Genomic DNA, 26440 nt, shown 5'->3' with positions numbered 1-26440 from the left:
AAAAACTTAACAGAAAAAGGCTTAAATTTGTGGATTTTTAAAGGCCTTTAGTCTTTTTCCTTTCTAAGCTATGTTTAGGCTAGTGACTACCAGAAAGAAATAAGGAGAAGGTAAAAGCTTAGATTTTTTTTTTTAATTTTAACTTATTTTGTTTGGACTTAAAAAACAAACAACAAAAAAAACTTGTTATTTTACAGTTTTTTTATCAGTAAAATGTGAGACATTGGGCCTAGTGCCTGGGTGGCTCAGGCCTGTAATCCCCGCACTCTAGGAGGCCAAGGCAGGTGGATTGCCCAAGCTCACAGGTTCAAGACCAGCCTGAACTAGAGCCAAACCTTGTCTCTAAAAACATAGCTGGGAGTTGTGGTGAGCACCTGTAGTCCCAGCTACCTGGGGGGCTGAGGCAGGAGGATTGCTTGAGCCTGAGAGTTTGAGGTTGCTGTGAGCTATGATGCATACAGCACTCTACTGAGGGTGACCAAATGAGACTCTTGTCTCCAAAAAAAAAAAAAAAAAAAGAGGATGTGAGACAATGTATTTTTTACAATATGCCACCCAATTTGCCAATTCAAAAGAAAGATTTGGACAGTCTTCTCTGGCAACATTGAATGGAAGAATTCAATTTCTTTCTGTGGCCATTATGTAGAACAAAGAACAGTGAAGTCAGCTCTCTCCTAAATTAATTAAAAGAGGTGTGATTGTAGGTAATTTAAAGTGGTAAATATTTTAAAAGTCATTTTAAGATATTTGAATAGTTCTATGCCATGCTATTGAAGCTTAACCCCAGGGTTGGAAATGAAGAGCAGTGTCCACAGTCATGGAGAAGACCCTTCAAGAAATAGAAAGCTTTAATGTTTTCATGGCATGACGGGGAACAGCAATAACCACCAGCAAGCTTGCCCTTCTGGCAGCTGGCTTTAGTTAGCATTTTAAGCAGTTGATGCTGTTTGCCTCCAGTGCCTGGCATTCTTCAATTAATTTTAAATGCATTGTTACTGTCCCCTAATGCAAAGCTTCACTTATGCAATCCCAAATCTATCTGCAGACACCTGTCTTGAATCTATATATATAGAATCTATATCTATATATATAGTTATATATACAGAATCTATATCTATATATATAGTTATATATACAATTGAATATATACTTATTATATAATATAATAAAGTTCAGTATGAAGTAAATCCCTGTGCCTTGTCAGGCTGGAATGAAAGAAAGCACACGTTATTATGATAGAACTATGGTACTACCACACACTGTTTAGGTGGATTATTGATTGAGGCCAGTTAATGAATATGAGATACTGCATCAAAGCCATTCTCAGTAAAAGGACTAATACTCTTAATTTTGAGGGTTATTTTTGTTTTCATTTTGTTGAGAACAGTCTAAATAATGCTTGATTTTTGTTAAACAACTGAAAATTACATCAAATATAAGCAGGGAAAGAAGCTTGATTAACAGTTTGATTTCGTTTAAGCCTTTAAAGTCCATCAGTTAATGAAGAACAAGAAACTGTTACATATTAGGGCAATTTCATTTGGTATCTGTTTGCCATGAAAGGTAGAAAACTTTGGAAAAGCTATATTTCCACTTAATATAGCCTTTATATCAGTAGTTACTAGAAAATTCTTAGTGATAAACTTTAAAACATCTATGTTCAAGGAGAACTTAAATTTATTCAGACTGAACAAGTTTCTTCCCTCGTTGAGAAGTCTCAGGTAACCAACCTCTGACTCCTACTTTAAGTTCTTTGTAGCCTATTACTTGGGCAAAAAAGGCTTTTGGTTTAATAGAATGCTCTCTTTGTATTTCTAATTGGTTGTAAGTTTGGCCTTTGTCAATTGCTTAGAGGTTTTATTGAATCTTTCCCTGGCCTGGTCCCTCTTTAGTCAAAGCAAAAAACTTATCTTTTCCCATCCTTAATAATATTTAGCAGTTATAAGGAAGAATATTATCTTTTTTTATTTTTAATGTTTAAAGAGCTTTCTTCATTTATTCTCTCTAGAAAACAAGCCCAAGGGGAGATAACATTACTTTTAATTAATATTGGACAAGAAAAACAAAGATTGGAGGTTGTGTTAACTAGATAACAATGTCAGAGATAAGAATTTTCTGGATTTAATTTCAACTGGATCATATCATTTTGGCAATATCAAATTTTGGCATAATTATTTCTAAATAAAAATTTATAAACATAAAGCAGTGAAATATCTGCTGCTGGAAAACCCAGAACATCCTGAAGATGTGAAGAAGAAAATAGTACTACTTAAATATATAATATATGTACGTATGTCTATAGGTCACACAGTACATACATATATTTGTCATACAATGCATTTGTATTTCTCTTAGTCATTTTTTATTGCATTTTTAAAAAAAACAACAATAATTTCTTAGAGTAGTTTAAGGCTTGCAGATAAATTGAATAGAAAATGTGGAAAGTTCCCCTGGCCAGGTGCCAGCCATGTCCTAGTTTCCGCCATTGTTGATATTTTTACTGGCATAATATATTTGCCACAATCAATGAACTAGTATTAATACATTATCATTAACTGAAGTTTTGCATTTTACATTTAGGTTTATGTCCTATGTTTAAAATTAGGGTTCACTCTTTTTGTTTTATAGTTTTCTGGCTTGTACCAGAATGTAGCAAATGCATGATGTCATTTATCCACTATCAGATAATCATACAGAATAGTTTCACTGCCCTAAAAATCTCCGTTCTCCACTTACCACCTCTCAGCCACTGGCAATCACTAATATTTTTTACCTCCACAATTTTGCCTTTTCCAGAATATCATGTAGTTAGAATCATACATTATGTATCTTTTTTCTGACTTTTTTCCCAGAATATCATACAGTTAAAATTATATATTATGTAATTTTTTCTAACTTATTTTATTTTTTTAAGGTCTTTGTAGTTTGCCAACTCATTTCTTTTTATTGCTAAATTATATTGTATCTAATATTGTATAGATGTACCACTGTTTATCCATTCAAACAATAATCATTAGTGCTGAGACAACTAAACATGCACATGCAGAAGAAAGTGGGGGGGGGTGTAGATACTGACCATACATAGCACCTTTCACAAAAATTACCTCCACGTAGATAATGAATAGGTTGCTTCCAGTTTTTTGGCAATTATGAATAAAGCTAGTATAAATATGCATTTGCAGCTGTTTGAGTGAGCATACATTTTTACTTAGATAAGTTTTTAGGATTGCAATTGTGGAATCATATGGTAAGATTGCTTAGGTTTGTAAGGAACTACCAAACTGTCTTCCAAAATGTCTGTCTTAGTCCACTCAGGCTGTTATAACAAAATTCCATAAACTGGATAGTTTAAACAGTGGAGAATTCTGGATGCTTGAAAGACTAGTGTCAGAGTGGCAGTGACTTCTTGGTGAGGGACTTTTTCCTGGCTTTTGTCCTCATGTGGTGGAGAGAGGAAACTTTGTTGTCTTTTCACCTTGTAAGACCGTTCCTCTCCTTGTGAGGGCTGTACCCTTAGGATCTCATCTAAACTTAAATACCTCCAAAGACCCCCATCTTCTAATACCGTCACGTTGGGGGTTAGGAAGGACATCAATATATGAATTTAGAGAGAGAGAGAAGGCACTCAAATATTCAGTTCATAATGATAGTTACATCATTTGACATCCCATCAGGTCAGAGTTCCTGTTGCTGCACGTCCTCCCCAGCATTTGGTATTTCTGTTTTAACCATTCTAATAGATACATAGTGCTGTCCTGTTTTAATTTGCAGTTCATTAATGACATACAGTACTGAGCATCATTTCTTATGCTTATTTACCATCTGTATATCTTCCTTGGTATATCTTCTTTGGGTTGTTTGCTTTCTTATTGTTGAGTTTTAAGAGTTTTTATATTTTGAATATAAGATATTTCTCAGATAATAGTTTTGAAATTATTTTTTCTCTTCTGTGGCTTTTCATTTAATTCTCTTAACAATGTCTTTCATATAGAAGAAGTTTTGATTTTAACAAAGTCCAACTTCTTTTTTTCTATTTTTTTATTTTATTTGACGGAGTCTCAAGCTGTCACCCTTGGTAGAGTGCTGTGGCGTCACAGCTCACAGCAACCTCAATTTCTTAGACTTAAGCTATTTTCTTGCCTCAGCCTTCCAAGTAGCTGGGACCATAGATGCCCTCAGCAACACCCGGCTATTTTTTTTGTTGTTGAAGTTGTCACTGTTGTTTTAGCAGGCCCGGGACCAGAATTTCGACTTCAGTAGGTTCTTGGTCTCGGTGATTTGAAGAATGAATCCATGGACCACAGATCAGTGGTAAGACAGGATTTTTTTACAGAAAAGTATACAAAAACACCAAAGCTCCCGAAATAAAGAGAAAACCCAAGTCAAGAAAGAAAAGCTCGCTCTCTCTCTCTCTCTGTTCATCTCCGGGCTCTTTGTCTAGGGGTATATATAGTCGCATGGGGCCCTCTGTAGTTACATTTAGCGTGTCTGGGACATGAATGAATAGCTACAATCCCTTTCATTCCCAGGCCTAGGAAACTTACATAAAATTGACCAGGCCTAGGAAGTGGGGGTTCCCCATTCATCCATAAGTGCAAGAGGAGGGAAACCTAAGGTGCCGGTGTCTCCCTAGCAGTTGTCTGGCCCCTCTGGCTACTGGAGCCTCGGTGGGAGGGGTGGGGGAGCTGCCTACCTCCACCTTGGTGGTGTTGGTGCCGTGCACTAAGCGCTTGCTGCACCACACCAACACCACCAAGGCAGAGGCAGCCAATCTGTCTTCCCCTCCCCCCAGCTCCACTGAGCTGTTTGGGGTGCCACATGTCCTATATCACCTGTCCCTCTCTGAGTAGAAACTCTTAACTGCTGTTAGGGAGAAAGGATGAAGATTCAATCTACCTGCTTCCTGCTAAATCGGGCGATGATAGGAGGGGGCAGTTAGGGTTTCTCTGGAGAGAGAGGCATCCAGGGGTCCACAATAGAATCAGGCCTTGGACTGGAATCATCTTTACTGTGTGTGGCTTGATGACATTTCTGGAAGACACAAATCTGATTAACACATTAAAAGGTAAAGATAGAACATTGAAAGGAGGGGATTAATTAGAGTGTTAGGTTAGAAAAATAAAGTCAGTGATACTAAAAAGAAAACTATATTGGGTGGCACCTGTGGCTCAGTGAGTAGGGCACTGGCCCCATATACCGAGGGTGGCGGGTTCAAACCCGGCCTCAGCCAAATTGCAACAAAGAAATAGCTGGGCACTGTGGCAGGTGCCTGTAATACCAGCTACCTGGGTGGCTGAGGCAGGAGAAACACCTGAGGCCAGGAGTTGGAGGTTGCTGTAAGCTGTAATGCCATGGCACTCTCCCAAGCACGATAAAGTGAGACTCTGTTTCTACAAAATATATATATATATATATATAAAAACAAAAAAGAAGAAAGAAAATTATATTAACACTATTCTTGCTGTCTCCTAAACAAAAACTTTAAATTTTCTTTAGGCTCACAAGTATAGGTGGACTGTGGTAGATTCTCTTCATGGTCTGCTCCCATAGGAGGTGGTAGGTTCCAGGATTTTACTTATGAATGATAATCCAGGAATCTACTCCATAACTTTAACAGCTGTAGAAGAAGACAAGATAACAGAAAAGGGACCTTCCCAAGTTGGGGTTAGGGAAGGTGAATTGGAAGGAAGAGTTTGTCTAGGAGAGAAAAGCTCCTTTAATGTTAAATGTGAAAATGTAGTTGGGAGGTTTTTAAGGATTTGTTGAAATTTAGCTAAAGAAGTAATATGTTTTACTAATTCTGTAGTTTCTTGATCTAATAATAAATCATTAAAAAGGGTCTTCCATATAGTAATCCAAATGGGCTACAACTGAGTTTCTGAGTTGTGAACAGTGGAAAGCAGTTTAGTCCAAGGGAGATGAGTCTCTTGAGTTAGCTTTCCTAACTGTCCTTTGATATTATCATTCATTTTTTCTACTTTCCCAGAGGATTGGGGCCTCCAAGAACAGTGTAGGTGATATTTTATACCTAGGCTTTACATATTCCTTGTGTAATAGCTGCTTTGAAGACTGGCCCATTATCACTTTGCAAACTTCTGAGGGAGTCCAAACCTGGGGATAACCTCATGTACTAAAGCCTTTACAACTTCCTGGGCCTTTTCTGACTAACAAGGGAATGCTTCCACCCAATTAGTAAAAGTATCACAAATACCAGCATATATTGCATACTATGTACCTTAGGAAGGTAAGTGAAATCCATTTGCCAGTCTTACCTGGATATTTACTTTGCTTCTGTATACCTGGGTGAGCTAGATGATGATTTGAAGGATTGTTTCTCTGACATACATCACAAGTCCTTGTTATCTGTTTTATGGGGTTTTTTTAAGTTTTTTTTTCCATTAAAGAGAGCTTTAGCCATTTGATATGTACTTTCAGTGCCAATATGAAAAGACTGACATGACGTTTTAATGCCTTATTTGCTTCCAGTTCCCACTCTAGAGTGACCAGACCCTCTTTTTGAGCATTTTTAATTAAAGAGTAGAGTGGTCTAGCTATTTCACTATATCCAGGAATCCAGAGTCTGCAAAAACCTGTAATTCCTAAGAAGCCTCGAAGTTGTCTAAGAATTAGAGGTTTAGGATGGGCCAAAATTGGTTCTATTCTTTCTTTGCCTAAGGCTCTCTTCCCCTATGAAACTGGAGACCCAGATAGTGGACTTCAGACACAACATAATTGTACTTTAGCCTTGGAAATTTTGTACCCACAATCAGCTAGAAAGTTTGATAGAGTTTGTGTAGTTTTGTGGCATTCCTCTGCATCTGATGTTCCCAAAAGAATGTCATCTACATACTGAATAAGAGTCACTATAGGATATGAAAAATGACTCAAGTCTTTGGCCAAGCCTTGTCCAAGCAAGTGAGGGCTATCCCTAAATCTGGAGTAACACAGTCCATGTGAGCTGGGTGTTGGAGTCAGAGGGGTCTTTTGAAAGCAAAATGGTATTGGGAATTTTCATGAAGTGGAATGCAAAAGAAGGGCTCTTTTAAGTCTAAGACTGTGAAATAGGCAGCCTTTTCAGGGATATGAGACATATGGATTGGGAACTACAGGGTGGAGACGAATGACTGCTTCATTTATAATGTGGAGGTCTTGGACTAGTCTCCAAGTTCCATTTGGCTTTGGCACTCCTAGAATAGCAGTGTTACATTGACTATTGCAAGGTATTAATAATTTCTGTCGCTTTAGATTCTGTATTATGGGTATTAGTCCATTCTTAGTGTCTGCTTTTAGAGGATATTGTTTTTGATTGGGATTGATGGTGAGATTCTTTAACTTAATTTGGACTGGTTGAGCATATCTTGCTCTTCCCACCTGTCCCTCAGTAACCCACACTTCTGGGTTAATTTCTGTCTCTAATAAGGGAAGGCATATATAGGCTCCTGTCCCATATTCATATAAATGATTATTCCTGCTTTAGTTAATATGTTCCTCCCCAGAAGGGGAGCGGAACTTTCAGGTATGATTGGGAAGGTGTGAGAGAAGACCCAGTTATCCCCATTGCAGCTTAAAAGTTGAGAGAAAAATTTGGTAACCAGCCTTCCAGACACCCACTGTATAGTTACAGATTTGGGGGATAAAAGACCAGGATTAGAGAGAAATACAAAAAAGGTTGTTCCAGTGTCCAGAAGAAATTCTATCTCCTGGCCCTCCACTGTGAGGCAAACCTGGGGCTCTTGAGGGGTGATGACACAAGCTGGATTGGGCGGTGATTGGATCACTGTCCCTGGAGGCCTTTGCCTCTGAGGACAGGCCACCCTCCAGTGGTCACCCTTACATTCTGGACAGGGGCCAGGTGGCTTGCCCAGCCGGTGGTGCTGCTGGGGGCGTTCCTTCCTGAAGTGGCCAGTCTGACCACATTGGAAGCACTTGTTCCTAGCGCCTCTGGCTTCCCTCTGCCCCTGAAAGGTGCTTGTTTGTTGGAGTGCCATTGCTAGAGCTGTCATTCTTTTCATATCCCTTCTCTTTTTCCTCTTCTTTCTCCTGATCTGGGTTATAAAAAACCACAGTGGCTGTTTTAAGAAGATTCTCCAGGTTATAATCTGGGCATCCAATTTCTGGAGTTTTCTTTGAATGTCTGGGGCCACCTGAATGATAAATTTATCTTTTAAAATAATTTGGCCCTCTAAGGAGTCAGGTGTTAACTGAGGGTACTTTTCATCGCCTCCCTAAGCTGCTCAAGAAAGGCTGAGGGACTCTCATTTTCATCTAGGCAAATAGTAGACAACTTAGAATAATTCATAGGCTTTTTTCTTGGATCAAAGTAAACCTTCCAGGATACATGTTAGAAAACATTTATGCCACCAGTCACCTTGTTTCTCAGGGTCCCATTTGGGATCTTCGAAGGGAACTGCCTGTCTACCTATGGGGTATCTGTCCCTTTCCTCAGGAGACATACTGCCATCAGTATTGGACATGAACCACAAATCACCCCACTTTCTAGCTTCATCTAGACTTCATTTTTTTCATTAAAAGTTAAAGTTTGTGATCTAGTAGTAACATTACATCTCTCTAAGAGATGTAATATCTTAGACATTATGTTGTCCTAACCCTTGGAGAACATCTGTGTACTTATCGGGGTCATCAAAAAATTTTCATACTGATCCGTCAATTGCACTCCTAGGTATGTGTCCGTCCAAAAGAAATGAATAAGTGAAATACTTGTGTTCACGCAAAAACCTGTACATGAATGTTTACAGCACTGTTATCCATGAGAGCTAAACGATAGAACCAAAACATTAAGGAATGAATAAACAAGAAATGTGCGATATCCATACAGTATCATTTGACTAAAAAATAAATGAACTATTGGTGCATGCTTGAAAAAAAAATTTTTTTTTCTGAATCAACCTTAATTTGCTTTAAATCTGCCAGAGACAACAGAGTGTATACTCGCACACTTCCTGTTTCACTCCCCGCAGTCTCAACCAAGGAACACAAAGAAGGATATGGTTGCCTTCTAGGGGTCCCAGTAGGACCAGAAAAAACTCTTGGGACAGCCTCCCTCTTGGGAGTTTCTGAACACGTGGAGGAAGGTTTGGGAAAAGTAGATGGTTGGTTTGAACTAGGTTGTGACAGCATCTCCCTCAGGAATCCCGTACTATTTGGGGAATTTACTACAGCCAGGAGAGCTGAATCTATCTGACAGGTTTTACACAGTTGGGGGTTGTCCCTTAGGAAAAAGAAAGCTTGCACATGTGTAATTCAGACCATTTCCTTTCTTGTTTACCATAATTTGAAGTACCTTCTGGTATTTACTGTTCATCATTGTAGAGTTAATACTAAGGCCCAGCCTGGGTGCAGAAGAAAAACCATACATTTTTTTTTTTTTTTAGCATCTGGGAATCAAACATGTCCCAACATAGCCCAGTGGGGTGTTCCGGCAGCACATGCTGAAATATCAGGTATCTGGGAGCCTGGTCCCACCTGATGACAGTTCTCTTGGCAAGAGAACATGTTACCTGGGTGTTCTCTTAGAGAATGTTACCCATCTGTGGGAAAAAACAAACATCCAGCTTCTTAATCAATCAGTAGGAATTCCTGAGTTGTCAAAGCATCCTCTTACCAACCCCAGAAGCCTTCTAGCTAAACAAAAGGAAGCTTCCTTCCAGTGCTTGGGGAAGATTCCCTGAGGAGACTGGCCTCCTCAGCTCCTGCACTTGTCTGGAATTAGCCACTCTTACCAGGGTAGTGCTTAGTACCCACTGGCTCTCCTGTGCTTATAACGAGCAGGCAGCACAGCCTGAGAAATCAGGTATCAGGGAGCCTGGTCCCACCTGATGCATATTCTGCCCCTTTCTGCCTCTTCTCCCTCGCCACCGCCCCCCTACCCCTAGCTCCAGAGTATCAGTCAAAGTCGGGATCAGTCCCCACCCTGGAGAAAATGGCTTCTTTTAAATTCCCAGTAACAACAGAAAAGAGCAGGTCTTAAATGCTGTTTTCCAACCTCCCTTTTCTTTCCCAATTAGCCAGGCAACAATAATTAAACTCAGTGACAAATCAGAGTTGAGGAACACTTTGAAACTTTTGCATTACAATTAGTTACAATTAGCTGAAGTCTTAAAGCAGGCATCCTCAAACTATGGCCCGAGGGCCACATGCAGCCTGCCTAGGACATTTATCTGGCCCACCAGGTGTTTTTGCCGCTGCTGCCTGTCCTGCTTAGCAGCTGACTTGTCCGGGGGCCCACAGTCTGGCCCTGCAACTGTTTGAGGGACAGTGAACTGGTTCCCTATTTAAAAAGTTTGAGGACCCCTGTCTTAAACCTGGAAGTATTTTAAACTTTCCCATTTACACCAACAAACCAGAAGAAACCAATACCTGGGGTCATTGCCTTTCTTCATTTTCAAGAGACTGAACTGTAGCTGAAGGTTGAGGGCCATTCTTGCCTTAGGGAGTTGCCCTGGGCTTCCCCTCACAGGCCTCTGGTTGCCCAGACAAGCTGTGGAGGGGAATCATTTTACCCTTTGTTTGTAGTACATGGTTTAGCCTTTTTTCTCAAGACACATGAACACGTCAATTGAATTTAAGTTTGCAATGAAAGGCAATAGGACCTTACAACCATACTTAGAACATCTGAGGCACACTTAGAACATCTGAAAAATACCAGAATGAACCAGTACAAAAGCAATCCTTTATACCAACATTGAAACAAAGCATGCAAACTAAAGGAGAGAGAGAGAGAAAAGCAGAAAAGGTCTATAGAGATAAATAGGAAAAGTTTGGGACCATGGAAGAGAAGAAAATAGTAAAAGAGCTGGGAGAGCACCATTTTCTGAAAGCCCTTCTGTGTCCTGGGGTCAGAACCATTGCTGGGGACCCCAGGGCCTCTGGGTGCTACCTCTTTGCTTGGCTCTCAACCAGAGAAAAGGAATAAATATAGAACAGTTTCAAAAGTCTTCTAACATTCTCTTTGACTCCTTTCTGGAGCCAAGGGAAATTAGAAAGTTCATTCCAGCCGGCGCCATATACCAAGGGTGGTGGGTTCGAACCTAACTCCAGCTGAACTGCAACCAAAAGATAGCTGGGCATTGAGGCGGGCGGCTATAGTCCCAGCTACTTGGGAGGCTTAGGCAAGAGAATTGCCTAAGCCCAGGAGTTTGAGGTTGCTGTGAGCTGTGATGCTACGTCACTCTACTGAGGGCAATAAAGTGAGACTCTGTCTCTTTAAAAAAAAAAAATAGAAAGTTTGTTCCCCAATAGCCTCATGCCTGTGACTTGGAAGTCAGCAGCCACACTATGTACATTTACCAGCTGACAGGCATTGAAATTATTAGTCTCCTATAACTATAGAGAAAAATAGGATAAAAGTAAGTGGTCCCATTGCTTACCATAGATCTTCAATCCCGGACAGTGAGCCCCCAAATATGATATGGGAATTTTGTCTTCAGTAAGTTCTTAGTCTCAGTGATTTGAAGAATGAATCTGCAGACCACAGATCAGTGGTAAGACAGGATTTATTTATAGAAAAGAACATGGAAACACCGCAGCTCACTTGAAAGGGAGAGAAAACCCAAGTCCGGAGAGAAACACACTGGCTATCTCTCTGTCTTTCTCTTTTCCTCTCTGGGTTCTTTGTCTAGGAATATATATAGTTGCATGGGACCCTCTGTAGGGGGCCAGGCTGAGCAGCTGGGTAGTTAACATTTATGGTGTCTGGGACCCTCTGTAGTTACATTTAACATGTCTAGGACCCTCTGTAGTTAACATTTAGCTTGTCAGGGACAGTATGTCTGGACATGTCTGGGACGGGAATGAATGGCTGCAATCCTGTCCATTCCCAGGCCTGGGAAACTTACATGAAATTGACCAGGCCTAGGAAATGGGGGTTCCCTGTTCAGCCTTAAATGCAAGGGGAGGGAAACCTAAGGTACTGGTGTCTCCCCCAGCAGTTGTCTGGCCCCCTGGCTATTGGAGCCTCCTGGGGCTTTGGGGGTGGGGGGTGGGGGATGCCTACCCTCCAGCCCGCTGGTTCCGCTGCCACTGCACCAACACTGCCAAGGCAGAGGCAGCCTGGTCCACTCCCCAGCCCCCAGCTCCACTGAGCTGACTGGGGTGCCACATGTCCTGTATCACCACCAGCCTCAGTGAATGTGGCCAGCCCCTTCTCACCGAGCTTCGTGTGCTGCCAAAGTCCAACTACTTTATTTTTTTTTCTTTATGGATTGTATTTTTGGTATTATATCTAAAATCTCATTGCCAAACCCAAGGTCACCTAGCTTTTGTATGGTCTTTTATCTGAAAATGTTATAGTTTTGCATTTAGGTCTTATTGAGTTAATTTTTGTGAAAGGTCTAAGGCAGGCGTCCTCAAACTATGGCCCGTGGGCCACATGCAGCCCGCCTAGGACATTTATCCAGCCCACCGGGTGTTTTTGCTGCAGCTGCCTGTCCTGCTTAGCTCATCCTGGGGCCCGCAGTCTGGCCCTCCAATCGTCTGGACAGCAAACTGGCCCCCTGTTTAAAAAGTTTGAGGACCCCTGGTAAGGTCAGTATTTAAATCCCTGCCTCACAGACATGTATTTTTGCAAGTGGATATCCAGTTGTTCCCAGCATCATTTGTTGAAAAGACTTGTCCTTTCCCCAGTGGATTCCTTGTCTCCTCACCCAGAGATTACTTGACTATCCCTGTATGGGTATGTTTCTGGGCTCTATTGTTCCTCTCATCTATTTATCTATTTTATCTGCCAATACCACACTGTCCTGATTTCTGTTATTTTATAGTAAATTTTGAAGTCAGATAGTGTCAGCCTTCTTACTTTGTTCTCCCATGTTGTGTTAGCTCGTTTGCGTGTTTTGCCTTTCCATATAAACTTTAGAGTCAGTTTATTGATATCAACAAAATAACTTGCCAGGATTTCAATTGGGATTGTGACGAATCTATATATAAAGTTCAAAAAAAATTGACATCTTGACAATATTGAGTCTTCCTATCCATGAACCTGGAATATTTATTGTCTCCATTTATTTAGATCTTCTTTGATTTCTTTCTTCAGAGTTTTACACATGTAGTTTTCCTCATATAGGTCTCGTATTATTTTATTAGACTTTAACTTCCTTACACCCTTCCTCTCTTCCTCCCTTAGTCCCTTCCTCCCCTCCCCTGTTTCTCTCTTTTCTTTCCTTTCCCTTTCCCTTCTTTCTTTCATGCTAATGTAAATGGTGGTGTGTTTTTAATTTCAAATTCCAGCTTGTTGGTAGTATACAGCAAAGCATTCAATTTTTATATACTTGTATCCTGCAACCTTGATGTAATCCTGTATTAGTTCCTATAGTTTTTGGTTAGTTCTTGGGATTTTCTACATAAATGATCATGTTGTCTGTGAACAAAGATAGTTTTATGTCTTCCTTCCTAATCTGTACTGTTTATTTCTTCTCTTACTGCATTGACTTCCACTGCAGTGTTGCATAGGAATGGTAAGAGGGGACGTCCCTTGTGTTATGTCTAATCTTAGGAAGAAGGCATCAAGTTCCTCACCATTACATAGGATGTTAGCTGTAGGTTGGTTGTAGATATTCTTTATCAAATTAAGGAAGTTCTGGCTGAGAGTTTTTATTGCTAAGAGTTTGATTTTATAGAGCTTTTTCCTGCATCTATTAATATTATATTATTTTTCTTCATTAGCTTATTGATGTGATGGATTATATTAATTGATTTTCAAATGGTGAACCAGCCCTCAATACACGAGATAAATATCACTTCGTCATAGTGTGTAATTCTTTTTATACATTGTTAGGTCTAATTTGCTAATTTTTTTGAGGATTTTGAATTAATGAGAGTAGTTGGTCTTTCTCTTTTCTTGTAATGTCTTTGTTTACTTCTTGGTATTAGTGTAGAGTTAGTCGCATAGGAATTAGGAAATATTCCCTCTGCTTCTGTTTTCTGGAATTGGCATCATTTGTTCCTTAAATGTTTGGTAGAATCTACTACTGAAATTGTCAGTGTGGTGCCTTCTGTTTTGGAAGATATATTAATTATTTGAGTTTCTCTGTCTGTTCAGATTATTAGTTTCTCCTTACATGAGTTTTGATAGGCTGGGTTTTCAAGGAATTGATTCAATTTATGTTAGTTATCAAATTTGTAAACATAGAGTTATTCCTAATATGTGTATGTGATTAGTATTAATGAGCCTCTCTTTCATTTGCAATAATACTAATTTGTTTTTTCTCCCCTTTTTTGGTTATTTGGGCTTGTGGTTTATTAATTTCATTGATATTTTGAAATAACGAGCTTTTAATATTGTTAATTTTCTCTTTTGTTTTCTTATTGTCACTTCATTGATTTCTTCTCCTTACTTTGGAGAAGTAAGGAGAAGTAAAGTAAAGAAATTACTTTAATTTGCTCTTCTTTTTTATAATTTGCCAAGATAAAAGCTTAGATGACTCATTTTTGCTTTTTTGCTTTTTTAAATTATGTGTAGTGCTGTGATTTTCTCTGTTGAGTACTGCTTTGCCTACATTCTCTAACTTTTGTTTTCATTTTCATTTAGTTAAAAATACTCTTAATTTCTTAAGACTTCTTTCACCTTTGTGTTATAACACAAGGGATTTTAGGGATTTTAGGATTTCTAGTTTAATTTCTTTACAGTCTAAGAGCATACTTCATATGGTGGCTATTCTTTTAAATTTGTTAAGGTGTGTTTTATGGGCCAGAATGCGGTGTGTCTTGGTGAAATGTTCCTTAAGAACTTGAGAAAAATGTGTATTCTGCTGTTGCTACATGAAGTATTTTACAAATGTCAATGAGATTGGCGGTGCTACTCAGTTTAATTATATCTTTATTCTTTCTACTGGTTATGTAAATTCCTGATACATAGGGATTGAAGTGTCCAAGTATAATGGTGAATTTGTATATTTCCCCTTGCTATTCTGTAAGTTTTAACCTTCTATATTTTGACACCCTGTTGTTAAGTGCATATATATTAAGGATAGTTATGTCAGTTATGTCTTCTTGGATAATTAACCTTCTGTCATTATACATGTAATGTCCCTAGTTATTGCTAATAAATTTTTTTGCTCTGAGGTCTTTTTTTAAATTCCTACAGCTACTCAAGCTTTCTTTAGATTAGTATTAGCATGGTATATTTTTCTCCATCCTTTTAATGTATATGTGTCTTCACATTTAAAGTGGGTCTCTTATAGACAATATGTAATTGGGTCTCTCTTTTTTAAATTTTCTTGGACAGCCTCTTTGAACTTGTATTTTTAGACCATTTACATTTAAAATCATTATTGGTATAGTTGAGAATGTACATATCCTATGTTTTAGCTGTTTTCTATTTGTTGCTCATTTCTTGTTACTTTTTAAAATTTCATCTATTTCTTTTTTTTTTTTAAATTTTATTTTAAAATTTTGGTTACAGTTTCATTTTTTTCTTAACAAGTCTACTATTTTATCTCTCAGGATAAAAAAACAATTAAGGTTCTAAAGAAACAACAAAGGAATGTCAAGGGAAGGGCACAGTTGCCCCATTCTCAGGTGTAGGTGTTATTCCAGTTTAATACCTAGCTTTAAAACAAAATGTATTTTTATATTTTCTAAATGAAATAATGTTACAAACACCCCCACCTTCGGAATTTGTTATAACTTTTAGACACAAAGCTTCATTTTAAGTTTGGTTAAAAAAAGCAGGAATGATGGCCAACCTTAATATGTAGTGTGTACCTTACAGGAAATTTTTTTAACAATCATAATACAGTTATAATGCCATTAATAATGAAGTCCTCAATTTAAAATCTGGAACATTCTTCCATCAAGGCGGGGGAGTTCAGTCCAATGAATCTGTCTCAAGATCTTCAGCTCTTGTTTGTTCCACTTGTATTCTCTTTTCAGTAACTGGATTAATGCTTTGAGCCCAAAATGAGATATATTTTTTATTACTGTAGATTACATGTTGTTTGGTGCTCAGTTTCCATTTGTTCCTCCTGCTTGCATTTCTGATCTGCTGTTTCTTTCTCATGTTGGCCTTTCAGCATATTCCTTCTGTGAACAGCCTGAAAGTTTCTCCCACCCTTTCGCTTCTTTTCACCTTCTTGATCATCTCCTTCTTCAGAATCAGAGGTTGATGTAACCCCTGGTTTAACTAAATTTTTCCTTTTTGACACAACTTCTTTCTTCTCCTCTTTTTTGTCTGGCTCTTTTCATGGCTTATCTTCTTCCTTCTGGGCCTCTTCATCCTTTTTAAGCTGCTTTTTAGGTTGTTTTTCCTGTTGCCCCCCTTTTTTTACTTTTGTCTTCTTCAGTAACCATGTAACTTTCTGAAGGACAGGGTTGTTTCACCATTTTGGGTCTGCCTCTTAGTTTTGGAATCTTGGCTTCTATAGCTGCAGGTTGTCCTCTTTTAGGGCTCACTTTTAGATTACCAGATGCTCCTGCCTCCTCGGTCTCTACTTGTTCGTTTATTTGGTTTGCCATATTTTTCCTTGCTTTCTGAGTAAGGAAATATATCCTTTGGTCCTAAAAAAGCAGTCTCATGAGTTCCAAAAAAGAAAATGGGTAGTTTGTTTGTGGGCGGCTTTACAGCTCCATCGGGAACTTCATCTACTCGAGCCGGCCAATGAGGATAACCTTTCATCTTGGCGAAGATGAGGTCCCCAGGTTTGAAATCCCAAGTCATGTTTCGGAGGCGAGGCCGGGGTCCGAAGCCCAGAAGACCACGAGGGGCTGCGGCGGTGCAGCGGTGGAGGGATGCGGGAGGGTGGACCGCAGCCGAGGCTCCTGAGCCAGCAGGCGGAGAAGGATGCCTGGTGTGTCCCGACGCGCCTGCTTCCCACAGTCGCAGCCCCTAGCCGCTTCTCGGCCCCAGTGGGCCGCGTCCACTTCCCCGCTACCAAAATTTCATCTATTTTTCTGCCTTTTCTGATTTTAATGAATCATTTTATAATGATTCTGTTTTTTCTTCTGTCTTAGAAATTATCAATTATAACTTTTTTTCTTTTTCTTTTTCTTAGTGGTTACCCTAGCGTTTACAAACTATATTTATAGCTAAACCAAGTGCACTATTAAATAACTGTGTATCTTTATATAGCTAGTCCTAGGACCTTCCTTATAACATGGTATTCCCAGTGCTTCTCTCTCATTTCCTTAAACATGCTATCATTCATTCTATGTATCCATAAGCTATGATAACCAAGTTATGTTGTTGTTGTTATTTTGAACAAACTAGTATCTGTTAGATATACTAAAAATAAGAAAAGAATGCCATTGCTTTTACCCATATTCACCTTTTGTAATTATCCCATAGGTCTCTAATATTCCTTTTCATTCTTTTTTCTTTTTCTATTCAGTTTTATAAGTTTATGTTGTCATATAGTCAAAGCTCACTGATTGGTTTCTTTGTCATGTCTAATCTACTGATGAGGCCATTAAAAGCATTCTTCATTTCTGTTACACTATTTTTGATTTCTAGCATTTCCTTTTGATTTTTTTCTTAGTTCCCACCTCTCAGTTTACATTAATCATCTGTTCTTGTATCTTGTCCACTTGTTCCATTAAAGTTTTTTAGCACATTAATCATAGTTATTTTATTTTATTTTATTTATTTATTTTTTGAGACAGAGCCTCAAGCTATCCCCCTGGGTAGAGTGCCATGGCATCACAGCTCACAGCAACCTCCAACTCCTGGGCTCAAGCGAGTCTCCTGCCTCCGCCTCCCAAGTAGCTGGGACTACAGGCACCCCCCACACCACCTGGCTATTTTTTTTTTTTTTGGTTGCAGCCGTCATTGTTGTTTGGCGGGCCTGGGCTGGGGATTTGAACCCGCCACCTTATGTGTATGTGTCTGGCGCCTTAGCCGCTTGAGCCACAGGCACTGAGCCAATCATAGTTATTTTAAATGATAATTGCAAAATCTATGCCATATCTGAGTCTGGTTCTGATGGTTTCTGTGTCTTTCCAGAATGTTTTTTTTTTTTTTGCCTTTTAGCATTCATTGTAATTTTTTGTTGAAAGCCAGACAAGGAACTCAAATAGATAGGACCTCAGGGTGATGTTTTATGTTTGTCTGACTGTGTTTACTGTTAGCTACTGTGATATCATAATGCTAAAAATTCCTATAGTATTCTAGTTTCTGTCTCCCTTGTTGTCTTTATGCTTTCTTAGAAACTCCTTAAATAGACATTTTTTTTTTTAGCTGTAATTGCTTATGGTTTACAGCAGCAGTTCTAAACCTGTGGGTCTTGACCCACAGGAACTGTATTAAAGGGCCTCAGCATTAGGAAGGTTGAGAACCACTGGTTTAGAGGGAAGGGGAAGTATTCTGTAGTGGTATGATTGGGTCTCAGGGAGCCTGAGTTGGGTATTTTCCTTTTCTGCAGATAGGTTGGGCTTTGATAAAACTCGAGTAGGTTAAGCTCTGGTAAACTAGTTTTCCTTGAGGGCCAGAAATTGTTAAGGAAAACAGAAAGCTCTGTGAGTAAAACTTGAGCTAATATGTGAAAATTCTCAGGACCCCCCAAAAAAGTTAATTTTCGTATAATAATAATCGGGGTGAAATTTGTTTCTGAAATTATAAAATATTTATATATATTTATTTTGAGATTCATTTTGGATACCATCAGTTATAACCTGAATTTTGGATCATATCATCAGGAGTAAATACTTATTTTAATTAATCCCTAAATATATCATTTCATAAATTAAAAGTGGAAATATATTTTAAAGACAGAAGTATATTAGGTTACAAAATATTTCACTTTAATGTTTAATAGTTAGAAATCAGTGTTTGAAATAGGTAACAGGGAGAGTGGTTTATAAGCTTAATAAATCTCTTTCTGATAAATTTGCTTCTAGGTTCTCTGTTTCAAGGTAGGCTATTTTTTTATGGAAAGCTTATTATATAATTACTAGGAAATAAGACTATCACAGATAAGCTGATTCACATTATTGGTACAGTTAGTTCCGAAGATGATATTAACTTTTAACCATGAGCTTTAAAATCACCATAAATATTTTAAACATATAATTTAAATTTGTCTTTATTATTTTTGTTCATTTGGGATCTTAGTATGCAAAATAATAATTTGTCAAGCCATTTTGCTAAGCCACAAAGCATAGTTGCTAATTGCTTTATGTAGATACACAAAATGATGAATATTTGAAATTTATATCTTTTATTTAACATTGAATTTCTGGATCTAGTGTATACTGTAGAATGGGATTTGTATCGTACCCATTGGAACCTTTGTAGAGCCCTTGCTATTTAAACTCATACCTGGAGTACCTCCCCCTACCCTTTTTTGTTATTTCTTGAAGAGTCGTTTTGACTTTCCCTGAAACTTTATGATCATGGAGTAGGGATGGAGTAAGATTTTAAACTGTAGAATCAGAATGTGTGAGTTCAACTTTTCTCTCTATTAGCTGAGTAACCTAAGCTATAAATAAGAAAGCACTTACAAAGACTTTGTCGATTGATACAGATAATGTATAGAAAACATTTTATTTAGTACCTGAGGTGTAATTGGTGCCCAGTAAATATAAGTTTTTAATGCAAGTTGCTAATAGAGAGCTAGGGCAGGGAGGGGTGGATGTAGGGCTGTGTTAGAAGTGCCTTATAGATTGAGAAAATTTTAGTAAAGATTACAGAAAAAATAGACTGGACCCTCATCCCTGCCAGAATCCTATGACTTGTGATGAAGAGAGAGTATGAAGAATGATTTAGAGATACACTAGGTAAGGTAAGACTTTGTGGGTTTTTTTGTTTTTTTCTTTTGAGACAGAGTCTCATTTTGTCACACTCGGTAGAGTGCCGTGGCATCATAGCTCACAGAAACCTTAAACTCTTGGGCTCAAGCCATCCTCTTGCCTTAGCGCCCCAAGTAGCTGGGACTACAGGCACCTGCCACAATGCCCAGCTATTTTTAGAGACAGGGTTTCACTTTTGCTCAGGCTGGTCTTGAACTCCTGAGCTTAAACAATCCCCCCTGCTTTGGCCTCTCAGAGTGCTGGGATTACAGGCATGGGCCACCTGACCCAGCCTTTAGACTTTGTGTTCTATTAATAGATAACTATCTACAGATTGAAAAGCATGTGGCACAGGATGAAAAACAATAACTTTATAGGGAAGGTAGTAGCAGGAGTATTGCGTTGCAAATTCTAGGCCCAGTTCTAAAGAAGGTGCTGTTCTTGTTTTAAGCCTAAATGAGAGAAATTTTATGGGAAACATCAATTCTACCTTGTATATAAAATGTTGTATTTTCTAACCAGTAACAAACCGAAGACTTCTTCCCACCAGACGCTTTCTTGCCCAGTTTGCTGCATATATCTTCTTCCTCCCCTTTGCATGCTCTATTAGTTAATTTTATGACTTTTGCATCATGCCTTTTTTCATTTATGAGTATCCCCATTCTTCTCTAGTTAAATAAAAAAAAGGTAATATATAATGATTTCTTTAGTAATCCCTTTACACTATTTGCTTCAGCTATGCCACCAAGAAGCTATAAATTGTAAAGTATTCTCTCTCTTTGTAGAGATTTTACATACCCCCAAAGGGAGAATGAGGTGACCTGTGATAGATTGGCAGCAGCTGTGGCTTGGCACATACGCCCATACCCCACATCCTGTCTTCTTCCTTCCACAGAAGTGGAGGCAGCTGGCAAAGAAGATGAAATTAAGCCTAGATTGCCTGCTGCTTTCTGTTCTGTTCTCTTGTTTCTTGCTGATGAGAGAAGCTGTTCTAGGATCCTGGGGATCCTTTGAGCTGGAAAGAGGTTCTAAATTAGGACAAAGTAGAACCAAAAAAAAAAAAAAATACTCTATGGGCCCTTACGAATTTTCAGAGAGACTGTTGGCAGTATCCCTTTTATGAACAGGCTGTCCATAGACTATAACCTCTTCGCAAAGTAACTTCTTATAAATGTAATTTAAATGACTTTGTTTGTTTTAGAAACTTTAAGAATGATGGTAGAGAGCATTCTGTTTAGTAGCATGAAGCAAACAAACCTCTTTGATCTTGTTTCTTTTGACACTGTCCTGCCTACCTTATCTTGAACAGCATAACTCACTAAGATATTACATCTTTTCTATTATTAGCCATTTTTTTAGTCCCTGATCTGGAGTTAAGTCTGTCAGAATATCATTGAGGTCATTGAACCATGAGTCTAGTTGCCTTTGCCAAGGAATCTCTGTTGCTAGTAAAAGTAGCAAGCAGCTCATAAAAATGCTGCCCCATCATTCCCAGAGTGAAATGCTAATTCTCAAGAATGTTGCTAACACTGCACTCTATTTCATATGATTGAATTTAGAACTTTTCATTCAATTGGTTGAAGGCTTCAAACTGACAGTAATAACAGTCTTTTGAGTTGTTGCCTAAGAAGAGCAGTGATAGAATTCATACGGCAGGTGACAGTTGCTCTTTGGAGTTCAAGAGGAAATCTCCATCAACTGCAATGGTTGAAAACAAAAGGAAAGTAGCCCAGATGTTCACTTTTTTTTTTTTTTGGTTTTTGGCCGAGGCTGGGTTTGAACCCACCACCTCTGGCATATGGGGCCGGCACCCTACTCCTTGAGCCACAGGCGCTGTCCCCAGATGTTCACTTTTTAATAGTATATATTTCCTCCATACTTAAATGCGAACATATCACTCTTATTACATGAGGGTATAAATATTGATGTCATTGTTGAAATTCCAAAGAACAAGCCTCACACATTTCTGAGTTTGTTTGTTTTTTTTAATGGCTATCTTTTGTGTCCAAACAAAATTTAAAAAAAACAAAAAACCTTCCCTATGCCTCTGGAAGTCTCACCACAGCTACTTAGTTTTCATTCTTGCTCCTCTCGCTGGTCTTAGTTTACTAGGAACTTAAAGTTCTGTTTGGGTACATACTGTTAAAGAAAATATGTGTCCCAGAAGTTCAGGTAGTTTCTGTAGATATAAATTAAACATACATATCCCTCACTGTAATATGAGCAGAAAGTATTACTGTTTTAGACAACTAGCTGCCATTCTGTGTTTTAGTACAGAGCAGAGTTTTGGTCAAGTCAGGGTAGCAATTACACATCATCAGAACTTTGAATGGTCTTTAGTTTGATCATTTATTGAGTATTTTGAATAGATAGAAGCTGCTCATTGTTTTATTACCTGTGGTAAACAACAACCTGAATTAGTTATACTTTGGTAGTACAGTGTTCACTGAAATGGGGCACTTTTATATATTTTCCAGAAAATGTGATATTTGGGCAGATAATCTCCTCTTAGACCAAACTGTAGACAGCTTTTTGAAAAGTTTCAGCAGAATCAATCCCAGATAAAGAACTAATTTTTTTAAGAATTATTCTGTGTTATACATTGTTAGCTTTCTGCATATAAAACCTCATTTCATCCTTAAAATAACTCAATGAATAAGGTATGTTTTAATCTCATTTTTTAGATGAGTAAGGTGCTTGCTCTTCCAGATGGTGAAACTAAGGTGAAGTTAAATATAACTTATTTACAGTCACACAACTGATAAATGATAGAGGATTTGGACACTACTTTTTTTTTTTTATTCCAAAGCCCATACTCATAATCACTGCATGCTATAATCAAGGCACTACATGAATAGACATTTGCCTCTGTATAATTTGCATGGTGTATCTCCTTACTTCTGCCATAAGTCTCAGTAATTTGTTTTGTTGGGGGTTTGGGGGGGTGTTTTTTGGAAACAGTTTCATTCTATGCCCTGGGTAGAGTGCTATGGTGTCATGGTTCACAGCAACTTTAAATTCTTGATCTTGAGTGACCCTCTTGCCTCGGTCTCCCAAGTAGCTGGGACTATAGGCACCCACCACAACACCTGGCTAGTTTTTCTATTTTTAGTAGAGACAGGTTCTCACTCTTGCTCAGGCTGGTCTTGAACTCCTGTGCTCAGGCAATCCACTTGCCTCGGTCTCCCAGAGCGCTAGTATTACAGGCGTGGGCCACCGTGCCCAGCCAAGTCTCAGTAATTTGCATAGTCCTTGAAGTGGCCATTGGATGTGATGGCACTGTTCAAAGCAATCCATAGCAATATAAAACCTCACTTTATCCGTCTGTGCTTATTTGGAGGAAGTCTGGACCTATGTGGATAGGCAGGGAAACAACTTTAGGAGGCTTGAGTCTAGAAAGCAGACAGCTTCTCTGATTCAAAATCATCAGAAAGTTGCTAATAATTCCTACCTGTCCCCTAGTAAAATTTAAGTTCTGGGTAGTTATGTCTTATTGGAGATTTTACTCAACTGGGACAATCTATTCCAGACCTGTTTGCTAATTTACCATTCATGTTCTGCCCTCATGACCTAATCCCCCAAAGCCTCCACCTCCTAGTATCATCATTGTGGAGGTTAGAATTTCAACATAAGCATTTAGGAGGAGACACATTCAGACTGTAATAAGAAGATAGTCCTGAAAATGGGCCCCTGAAATAATAAATAATAATCATATTAATTTAAGTTAAACTGAATAGTCAGTTGTGTAAATCCGATCATTTATATGATTCTTTACAAATGAATAGAGCTAACGTATGTATGATTTATACATATAAAACATTTTCTTGCTGGAAGGTTGGTGCAGTGTATTTCTGTTGACCACTAAAGTCTTAATAGAATGGCAGGGTTCTCTTGATTGGTCAAAGGGGCCATACTTACATGCTTTGTAAAAAAAAAAACTATAAATTTCCCATTGGCTAGACTAATGTACAAGCTCTACTAATGTACTTTTCTCCACATCTTCACCAATACTTATCATTCATCCTTTTGATTATGGCCATTCTAACAGGTATGAGGTGGTATCTCATTATGGTTTTAATTTGTATTACCCTGATAATTGGAGATGTTAAACCTTTTTTTCCTTTATCTACTGGCCATTTGTATCTGTTCTTTAGAGAAATGTATGCTCAGATCTTTTGCCCACTCTTTAATTGGATTACTTGTTTTCTTGCTATTATTATTTAAATTCCTTGTATATTCTAGGTGTTAGCCCTTTTTCTGCAACGTATGGTTTGCAGATACTTTCTTCCAATCCGTGAGTTTATCTCTTCACTCTGTTTTTACCTTTGCTTTTTAGTACAGTAGCTTTTTAGTTTGATGCAGTTCCATTTGTCTATTTTTGCATTTGTTGCTGTGCTTTTGGAATTCTTTCCAAGAAATCATTGCCCAGACCAATGTCATTAAGCTTTTCCCTATGTTTTCTTCTAGTTTTATAGTTTCCAGTCTTATGTTTAAGTCTTTTATCCATTTTGAGTTCATTTTTGTATATGATGTGAGATGAGTCCAGTTTCATTCTTCTGCATATTGATAACCAGTTTTCCCAACACCATTTATTAAAGAGACTGTCGTTTTCCAATTGTGTGTGTTCTTGGCACATTTATCAAAAATCCATTAGCCATAAATACTTGAGTTTATTTCTGGGCTTTCTGTTCTGTTCCAGTGATCAACATGTTTGTCTTTATGTCAGTATCATGCTTTTTTGACCACAGTAGCTTTAAAATATATTTTGAAATCCAAGAGTGTGATGCCTCTAGCTTTCTTCTTTTTGCTCAAGATTGCCAGAGCTAGTTGGGGTCTTTTGTGGTTTTAATATAAATTTCAGGGTTGTTTTTTCTATTTCTGTGGAACATGTCATTGGAATTTTGATAGAGACTGCATTGAATCTGTAGATCACTTTGAATAGTAGGTAGTGTAGACATTTTAGCAATATTAATAATTTCAGTCTGTGAACGCCGGATATCTTTTTATTTATTTGTGTCTTCATTGTCTTTCAGTATTTTATAGTTTCAGTATACAGATTTTTTACCTCATCAGTTAAATAAGTATTATTTTATTTTTTTAATTTTTTGTTATTTTTGAAACAAAGTCTCACTTTGTCACCCTTGGTAAAGTGCTGTGGTGTCAGAGTTCACAGCAACCTCAAACTCTTCAGCCCAAGTGATTCTTTTGCTTTAGCCTCCTAAGTAGCTGGGACTACAGGCACCTACTACAGCACCCAGCTGTGTTTTAGAGACAGGGGCTCATTCTTGTTCAAGCTAGTCTTGAACCTGTGAGGTCAGGCAGTCCACCCACCTCAGCTTCCCAGAATGCTAGGATTACAGGCGTGAGCCACTGCACCTGGCCCAGAAGTATTTTATTTTTTGATACTAGTGTAAATGAGATTGTTAATTTCTTTTGCAGATAGTTTGTTGTTAGGGTATAGAAACACTTTGATTTTTGTATGTTGATTTTATAACCCATGACTTTACTGATTTTGTTTATCACTTCTAACAGTGAAATAAACCAGACACAGAAAGATAAATACCATATGCTCTCACTTACATGTAGAATTTAAAAAGCCAATCTGAGAGAAACAGAGTAGGAAGGTGATTACCAGAGGTTGGGGCTTGGGGGCATGCATGGGACATGCATAGAGATTGGAGAAATAAGTCTTAGTGGTTTATGGCTCTTCATGGTGACCATGGTTGTTAATAATGTGTTGTATATTTGAAAATTGCTAAAAATAGATTTTTAATGTTCTTACTGCAAAAAAAATAAGTTGGTGAAGTGATAGATATTAATTAGCTTGATATAATCTTTCTACAATATATACAAAAGGTCAAAATATTACATTGTACTCCATAAATACACATAATTATTAATTTTTAATTAAAAATAAAACAAAAGGTAGGTTTCAGAAAGTAGAATGTAGTATAAGTAATTGATAAACACTAAGGTCCAATCTTGGCCCTGTATTAGCAGCTTTGCCTTGAAGTTTACTTAACTGCTTAGTTTGTTTTCTTCCTTAAAATGAAAAGTATTGATAAATCTGTGTTTCCCAAAATCTGAAACCCATTCAAGATTACTAGAATGATGTTAAGTGGCATATAAGGTCAATTTAAGTATTGACTTGATAAAACATTAAAATAAACATTGAATCACATGGTGAGAGAATTACTTCTTTCTCACTCTTTCTGATTATGTCAAAGAGAAAGTCTCAATTTAGTACCAAGATATCTTTAATAGTTCTCTAACACTGGGTAATTATTCAGGGGTGGGGAAGTGGAGGGGTGGGCAGATACTTTAAATCTTCTACTCCTTGAGAGTTTCTACAGAAGTAACTTAATTCCATTCATTAGAAGGGAAAATTTCAGAAGTTCCTTTTTGCTCTTTCAGTTTACCTCATTTCTCTTTCATTTGGAAGGAATAGTATGTTAGTGAGTTTGGGAGAAGCAACCAAACAAGTGAGGCACCACCCTCTCTGGCTCCTCTCACAGTCTGGCCCAGTCCTAGAAGGCACGCTTCTCCTTCACTACTAGGAGGCTTTGATTCACAAACGCTGCTCATAACAGAGAGGGACCTGTTAGAAAGCCATGAAGCCATAAATACAAACCACAGAAACCACATTTTGTAATTCAACCCTATTGGTTATCAAGCAATATTTTGGTTGCCATCTCATTCCTCT

At 38.1% G+C, this 26440-nt stretch overlaps 1 protein-coding gene and 1 pseudogene across 4 annotated transcripts in view; one reads left to right on the top strand and one right to left on the bottom strand.

Moving 5' to 3' along the window:
- FUT8 (fucosyltransferase 8) overlaps positions 1-26440 on the top strand; it is a 287292-nt gene that overhangs the window by 234800 nt on the left and 26052 nt on the right. The window lies entirely within an intron of this gene.
- On the bottom strand, positions 15829-16672 carry LOC105887754 (annotated as a pseudogene).

This window comes from Otolemur garnettii, unplaced genomic scaffold (genome assembly GCF_000181295.1).
Source record: "Otolemur garnettii isolate 467f Iridium unplaced genomic scaffold, OtoGar3 scaffold00115, whole genome shotgun sequence".
In the NCBI taxonomy this organism is placed as follows: domain Eukaryota; kingdom Metazoa; phylum Chordata; class Mammalia; order Primates; family Galagidae; genus Otolemur; species Otolemur garnettii.
The sequence above is the reverse complement of the archived record's forward strand: the minus strand, read 5'-3'. Positions and strand labels throughout refer to the sequence as shown.